Source organism: Suricata suricatta, chromosome 2 (genome assembly GCF_006229205.1).
Source record: "Suricata suricatta isolate VVHF042 chromosome 2, meerkat_22Aug2017_6uvM2_HiC, whole genome shotgun sequence".
Lineage (NCBI taxonomy): Eukaryota > Metazoa > Chordata > Mammalia > Carnivora > Herpestidae > Suricata > Suricata suricatta.
The window spans coordinates 114402786-114411432 of record NC_043701.1 but is presented as its reverse complement, the minus strand read 5'-3'; the positions used below and the strand labels follow the sequence as shown (position 1 = coordinate 114411432).

At 39.2% G+C, this 8647-nt stretch overlaps 1 pseudogene; it reads right to left on the bottom strand.

The window, feature by feature from the left end:
• Positions 1-320: 320 nt before the first annotated feature.
• LOC115275758 lies at positions 321-468 on the bottom strand (annotated as a pseudogene).
• Between the last annotated feature and the right edge of the window lie 8179 nt (positions 469-8647).

Sequence of the window (8647 nt, the reverse complement as noted above, 5' to 3'; positions counted from 1 at the left end):
AAAGCCAAAGTATAAATTAAAGAAAGTAATCAATGAAAAATTAACAAAAATGAAGGATAGATTCAGAAGACCTTCTGTGTAAGGAATTTCTTAAGATTACTAAAACCCAAGATAAGTAAAAAAATCTTTTTTTCAAACACAAGTCTCACCTATTCATTTCTGAACCAACCTACTGGTGCAGAAGCATAGAAACAGAGCAAATCACTTTGTTGATAAAATGTGTCTATTGTTTGGGTAGGAGTGATGTTCAGAGAGTGATACGATGCAAGCAGGTGACTTTCATGCAGCATAAATATGTGTGCTGTCTGCCATGTGATCCCTTATTGGCCCAGCTTGGGTCTTTTCCAGTACCTCCACTTGGAGTTCTACCTTGCCAGTTTTCATCTGAATCTACTGGGGAACTGGAGAATTCTGCATTTGTCTCCTGGCCAGGAATCGCTTGATCTTGAAAGTCTTGTGAGAAGACATGGTGAGGGACAGATAATCACACATATCATGATGGTGGACAAAAGGAGCCAAGATGAGGAAAATTTTGATCCTGAGAAGTTAAGAAGAATGGGAATATGAGCAATAATAAGACAAACAGTAATTCTGTGATATAATCATTCTTGAAAATACTTTTGTTATCAAATTGGTAATTTGTGTGTATCTTTCCTCTTTTTGCTTCTTAAGGTGTAATGTAATACATTGTGTTTGTGACTTTAAACACTTAAAAATGTTAGGTTTGGGGGCAGCCTGAGTGGCTCAGTCAGTTAAGCATCTGACTCTTGATTTTGGCTCAGATCATGATCTCATGGTTTGTGAGTTCAAGCCCCAGCTTGGTATCTCTCTCCCTCTCTCTCTGCCTCTTGTCTATTCACGCTCTCTCTCTCTCTGACAAAATAAATAAACATTTTAAAAAGTAATAAATTAAAATGTTGTTTGCAACACAAAAAATATTTCTTGAATCCTTATGTTTTAATGTATCATTATATAAACAGTATACAGATAATTAGAGGAATGTTGATTGTTTCATGATTTAATAAATGTTAATTTTCAATAGATATTTATATTCATTTTCCAGGATTGCCAGAAAAGATACCACTGATTAGGTACTTTAGGGACCCAGCATTTTTATTGCTGCTTAAACAACAGAGATTTCTCTTCTCACAGATCTGGATGCTGGAAGTTCAGGATCAAGGGGTCAACCATGCTGGTTTCTTCTGAGGACTCTCTGGTTTGAGGATGGCCATCTTCTCTGTGTATTGGGGCTCTAAAAAGTTATCACAAACTTAGTGGTTAAAAAACCAAAAATCTGTTCTCTGCCAGTTCTGGAGTTCCGAAGTCTGAAATCACTTTCACAATGAGAAAACATCAAGGCATTGTCGGGGTGGGTTCCTTCTGGAGGTGCTGACAAGAGAATCTATTTCCTTGGTTCTTCTCAGCTTCTTTTGGCTTCCAGGATTACTTGGTCTGTGGCCCCTACCTCTGTCTGGCAAGTACAGTGCTCCTCCATTTCCTGCTCCCAGCATCGCACCACCTTCTCCTCTGGCTTGGACTCCTCCTTTGACCATCCTACAAGGAGTGCTGTGATGACATCAGCCTACTCAGAGCATCCAGAACAGCCTCCCGTCTTAAGGTTCCGAATCCTTCTGCAAATTCCTTTTGGCCCTAGAAGGTAAAATTCACAGATTCTGGAGGATTAGGACATGGACATCTTGAGAAAGCATTCTTCAGCCTGCCACACTATCCTTAGTACATCTCATATGCATAGATTTAAATTTAGAAAACTTGGTGTTTTTACTGGAATAGAGGTGTTCTGTAGGCTGGATGCACCTGATATTATCCTTTCATAATGATACATTGACATAGTCTATTGGTATCACTAGAAACTTACATGTATGTATTATCAGTACTTCATTATAATTATAGGGTCATTTAAATGTTGTATTTCCTGGAAGATGGGAAATGAGTGCGTGCAGCTAGCTTTTTTGGGGGGGACACTTGTCCCATTTGTCACCCTGAAGCACATCCTCAAACACACCACTGGACTCTCATTTAAATGATTACTCTGTGTGTCTAGAGGTGTAATCAGCTATTTCCTCCTGTCCCCCAGGGAGATCCCACTTGCTGATCAGCCCTTCCTTGACACAGTTCTTTGTTGTTGTTGTTGTTGTTGTTGTTTTCAGAACTGTTGGAACAAATTCATAAACATTGGTTCACTCTTTCTGTCCACATAGACAGAAGCAGGAACTTAACCTCTTCATTGTTGAATGGATTATACTTAATAAAAACAGATATAATATTATAATTATTGATGAATTATATATTGTATAAACATTATCCTCCTTACTGAAATAAACAAAGCTAATTTATTCATTTTATGTTTTTAAAAAAATTTTTTTAATGTTTTATTTATTTTTTTGATACAGAGAGAGACAAAGCATGAGAGGGAGAGGGGCAGAGAGAGAAGGAGATGCAGAACGAGAAACAGGCTCCAGGCTCTGAGCTAGCTGTAAGCACAGAGCCTGACGCGGGGCTCGAACCCACGAACGTGAGATCTGACCTGAGCCGAAGTCGGAGGCTTAACCGACTGAGCCACCCAGGCGCCCCTCATTTTATGTTTTACAATTATCATTTTCATACCTTGTATAAACTTTCCTTCTGCACATTAGTTTTATAAACTCTTGGTCTTTTAAAAATTCAATGAGGGGCGCCTGGGTGGCTCAGTCAGTTAAGCGTCTGGCTTTGGCTCAGGTCGTGATCTCATGGCTCATGGGTTTGAGCCCTGTGTCAGGCTCTATGCTAACAGCTAGCTCAGAGCCTGGAGACTGCTTCAGATTCTGTATCTCCCTCTCTCTCTGACCCTCCCCTGCTTGCACTGTCTCTATCTCTCAAAAATAAATTTTTAAAAAAATTAAAAAATTTCTAAGACAAAATTCAGTGAGTCTGGGGCACCAGGGTGGCTCGGTCAGTTAAGCATCTGACTTTGGCTCAGCTCATGATCTCATGGTTTGTAGGTTCAAACCCTGCGTTGGGATCTATGCTAACAGCTAGCTCAAAGCCTGGAGACTGTCTTCAGATTCTGTATCTCCCTCTCTCTTTGACTCTCCCCTGCTCACGCTGTCTCTCTCTGTCTCTCAAAAATCAATAAAATCATTTTAAAAAATTCAATGAGTCAATGAGTTCTAATTTAACATAATTATTATAATTTTTATGATCAAATTGGCTCAACTAGGTAATAAGAAACCCCCTTAAGTTGCCCTTTCCACTTTATAGAATTACCTCTAAAGATCTTGAGAACACCCTCACTTCCTAGGGAAAAAGCCAAACAAACAGGACTTTCTGAATGCCTCCTGATTGCTTCCTGCCCTGGAACATTAAATCACCTATCCTCAGGAGCCTTGGTTTCCCCTATAGAGAATGATGTTAGAGATCAAGACATGAGCTCCAGCAGTGTGTAATATAAATGGTGTGGTGAACAAAAGGGCTGCATCTGGGGCTGCTGAGGACCGCCCCAAGAAAGAGTTCTTTAGTGGCGCCTGGGTGGCTCACTTGGATAAGTGTCTGACTCTTGATTTCGGCTCAGGTCATGATCTCATGGTTCCTGAGTTCAAGCCCCACATCAGGTTCTGTGCTGACAGCGCATTGCCTGCTTCAGATTCTCTGTCTCTCTCTTTCTCTGCTCCTCCCCTGCTCTCTCACTCTTTCTCTAAAGAATATTTGTAAATAAATAAAATAAATAAATAAATAAATAAATAAAATGTTTCTGGTAGTTCCAATTTAACATGTCTGATCTTGTACCCTGCTTATTGGTGTATGGTTGTGTAAGTCATTAAAACTTTCTGCCACACTGATACTCATAAACAAAACAAAAGCCAACAGTAGGAAATCATTTTTCATCATTCAAACAGACAAAGATGAACAAGATGGATGGCGCTCAGAATTGGCAAGAGGGAAGGGAAAGAAGACACTCTCATAAATGGTGGTGGTAGTATAAACTGGTGTAACATCTTCAGAGGACAACTCGGTAACCTCTGGTGACGGTACAATATCCTTTAGCCTAGAAATTCCACTTTCAGGAATTTACCTAAATTTATATACAGTAGGTATGATCACTGCAGGATGTATAACAGGAGAGGAGGTGGTGTGTAACAGAGAAACATCTAACCGCCATTGTGAGGAGTCTGGTTAAATAGATTATTATGGTACAACCAGACACAATGAAATTCTATGGAACCATTAAAAAGAATGAAGCTATACATGTTCCTATGGGAAACTACATATGATACATTTATGGGTTTAAAAAAAGGTAAAGAAGACTAAGTTTAGTCTGATCCTGTGGCTGTATGTCTAAACACATATGTGTGTATATGTATACATACACATATGAATATATAGATAGATAGATACACATGTTTGCATTCTAATAGCAAATGGCTGGATAGATAAGAAACAGTGGCTTTACCTTTGGAAATCCAAGTGTGGGCGGCTCTAGAGAAGACTTTGCTTCTCACTGTGTAATATTTTATAATAATGAACTTTAAAGATACTGTTGATATTATCTCAAGGAAGATAGTTTCATTTGTGTGCTCATTGGTTGATGTTAAAAAACAAAATTCAACTGAGTAAATTTTCAAGATCTTGGCTTTATTCAGTGATTCGTGAGCTGGGCAGCCTCCTGTTGAGCAGACAGAAAAGAGCTCTGAGAGGCTGTACAAAATAAAAGGCTTTCATAGCTAGAAGAGAGCAGTAACAAGAAAGGGATACTAGTACTAGCAGGAAGTGCACTATGGGGCCTGGTCACTTTTCCTTAGGGGATCGTAGGGGTCTCTCAGGCGGATGTCTTCACTAGTGCTGATCAGGTGATTAGTGATCCATTGGTTTAAGATTCCATTTCTGGGAGATATCAGAACTGTAATTGAGTCTTGATTTGGTGACAAGGGGCTTAGCATAAGTGACTCCATTTTGGTCCTGTGGTCTTGTTTTTAACAACATGGACTAAGTGTTTAGTTGAACTTTTATTTCAGGTTTTCTCTGTTACTGAGAGAACTCCTTCTTCCAGTCGTTGCTCTGTTTTCAGTAATATCGCTGTCTACGCTGAGTCATTGTTGGGCTTCCTTTCCCCTTTCTACAGTGTCAGGACCCAGTAAGAAGATACAATCCCTTACCAAGGAAACTGACTGCATTAAAGTCTGCAGTGTCCTGATCAGGCCCTGCATGAGCAGTTGATACATCCAATAATAGGAAAATAGGGACTGCATGGCCTACTAATGACAGTTTCTTAAGAGGGGGGAAGTAAATTTTATTAAACAATAAAAACCCATTTCAGGCTGCCTACATTTTGCTGCTTGAATGGCCATTTTTATCCAGCAGAAGTAGTTAAAATGAAGTGATTAAAAGAATTCAGAGTTGAATTAAATTCTTAGAGATTTTCAAAGAATGATACTAGTTACTTCCAAATCTTATATTTGTTGTATATCTAAACAATTTCAATATTCAGAAGAGACTATGGAAATATGAGACCAGAGGAACCACGCTGCTATTAAGTTTTACTTCTTTTGGATTCTCCCCTCTGGGTTTCTCATTCATCACCTCATTTTTAGCCATTCACCCACTCATCAAACACCATATTCATCAAAATAAATACTATGACCAGGACTGCATTAAGATTTGGGGGTATATCTTGTTAAAAAAAAAAGTAGTGTTTACATTTACAAATGCATGAAACAAAAAGAAAAAAAAGAAGGTGAATCTGTAGCTTACAAAAGCTAAAAAGCTAAGGTCTTTTGACTATTAACCAAGTTCAAGATGATAAACCTTGTTTATATCCAGAGTTCAGAAAGCACATTTGAAAAATGAGGACATAATTAGAAATTTAAATTCTGCCTGGATACTTGATGATATTAAAGCTGTTTAATTCATTTCTAGGTGTGATCGTAGCATTGTGGTTATGTTATAAAAAGGAGTGTTTTTATAAACATACTAAAATATTTGCAAATAAAATCATATGATGTCTGAGACTTCCTTCGAGATCATATAAAAGGTGTGGGGGATGGGTAGGGGTGCAGTAGAGATGGGACTGGCGATGGGTTCATGGTTACTGGGACTGAGTGATAGCACAGGAGAGCCTCTTATTTTATTCTGTTGCTTTCATCTACTTTTAAAAACATTTAAAAATCTGCCCTCCCTCCCTGCCTCGGGGAAAAAAGAAAGATACAGATTTTCTCCTGACCCTCGTGGAATTTTCAGTCTTAGAGATAAACATTCACTGAGTAACTAAAAAAAATGAAGTGTGTTAAAGATGAGAGTGGAGGGGTGCCTGGCTGGCTCAGGATGTTGAGTTTCTGACTCTTGATCTCGGCTCAGGTCATGGTTCATGGGACTAAACCCTGAATTGGGCTCCACACCGAGCAAAGCCTGTTGGGATTCTCACTCTCTGTCTCTGCTCCCCGCCCCCACACTAGTGTACATGCTCGTGCTCTCTCTCTCCAATATATATATAATAATTTATATATATAATATATATAATAATTTATAATATATTTATAATTTATTTATATAAACTGAGGGTTGCTGGAGGGGAAGCTGGGGGGCTAGCAGTTAATAGGTGATGGGCATTAAGGATGGCACTTTTCGGGATGAGCACTGGATGTCATACATAAGAGATGGATCACTGGGTTCCAGTCCTGAAGCCAAGACTACACTGTATGTTAACTAACTTGAATTTAAATTAAAAAAAAATTAATAAACATAAACTTAAAAAATTTTTTAAATAAAAATGAGAGTACAGAATGAAAGCAAACCTCACAACTGAGCAAGCTACCTGGTGGTGGAGAGAGACGTTTGTTGAAGTTTCTTTGATGAAGTTCAGTTGAAGCTAAAATTGGAAGGTGCAGTGGAATTGTGGGAGCGGAAAGAAAGAGGCATATGCCAGGCAGGAAATAGCATGTTCAAAGGGCTGGAGAAGTGTGTGGGTATATGTAACTTACAAGCTATACAAGCCAACATAGGACGTAAAGTTACAAACCCAGCTGAATATTTTGTTTGCATACGTCACAACATTTCTCTAATCGCGAAACAGGTAAATCCATGGTATCTTTTGCCATGTCACTCCCAACCAATGTAACTAAATTCAAGGAGTGTTGTTCTCAGTATCGCAGGTGTCAAGTTGAATAATAACATATGGTTGCTTCCTTTAAGAGCCTCACAGACTAAGGAGAGTGACACATAAATCTATACTGTCTTTACCTTATCAAAATGAAATATGACAACATCTCTACTGATAGGATAAACTGAAGATGTAGAGGTATAGAGGGTGAGTGGCTCATTCTGCCCCTTAGAACAGCAAACGGCTCAGAGAGATAGTGCCACTGGGAGTGGGTTGTAGAGGTTAAGCATGACTTGGTTAGTCCAACACAGGGAAGACAGGCTGTTCCAATTAGAGAGAACAGCACGGGCACAGGATCAGAAGCATGAAAAGTACATATTATGTCTGGGGATTCCTGGGTAAATGATGTGGTTAGAACGCACAATCAAAATAAAATTTAAAACATCTCTTTGGTGCTGTGGTAACATGTCACATGCATGCTTGCATTTTTTCAAGTTCTTCACAAAGAAATAAACATGTGCTGGCTTCACTCAAAGGAATTTCAGGAAAAGGAAATGCCTAAGTAGAAATGAGTACAGATAAAGTGGAGCAGTGGCTAGAAACAGAATCTGGGTCAGGATCTGTCTCAATTTTTTATTCATCTAAGAAACGGATAACAGCTACAGTTGAAGTAGTACTGAAGCATCAAAGTAAGCTTTTGATAAATGAATTTGGCCTTTGTCACGATGCCAGAACTTCCTTCCTGGCTCTTCTCCTTCTGAACACCTCTGGATTTGGTAGGTTTTCCAAGCTTTGTCCTTTGCTCTTTTCTTCCTGGGAAATTCTTTTCCACTCTCTGGGCTGGTTATCTCTTTGAGGCTAAGCATCAGCTAGGGCGCAGGTAGTGAAAACCACCTCCATCCCTTATCTGGCTGGAATACTACACATGGGTAAAGCCAGCCACAAAGTTTACAGGAAGCAAATTCTCCCCAGAATGTGCTCTTTCTCCCAAGGACAAGTGTCATAACAACGTCTTGGTTGAGTGACTACTGTCTTCTGACTTGCTAAGAAACTTTGTTCTTTAAAACTATAAACTAGCAGAAGCCCTGTTGTTTGAAACTTTACGTTAAGAATAAACTACTCTCTTACACCATACACAAAAATAAACTCAAAATGGCTGAAAGACCTGAATGTGAGACAGGAAACCATCAAAACCCTCGAGGAGAAAGTAGGAAAAAACCTCCTAGACCTCCACCGCAGCAATCTCCTACTCGACACATCCTCAAAGGCATGGGAAATGAAATCAAAACTGAACTCTTGGGACTTCATCAAGATAAAAAGCTTCTGCAAGGCAAAGGAAACAATCAAGAAAACTAGTAGACAACCGACAGAATGGGAAAAGATAGTTGCAAACGACATATCAGATAAAGGGCTAATATCGAAAATGTACAAGGAACTCACCAACTTCACAATCACAAAACAAATAATCCAGTGAAGAAATGGGCAGAAGACATGAACAGACACTTCTCCAAAGAGGACATCCAGATGGCCTACAGACACATAAAACGATGCTCAACA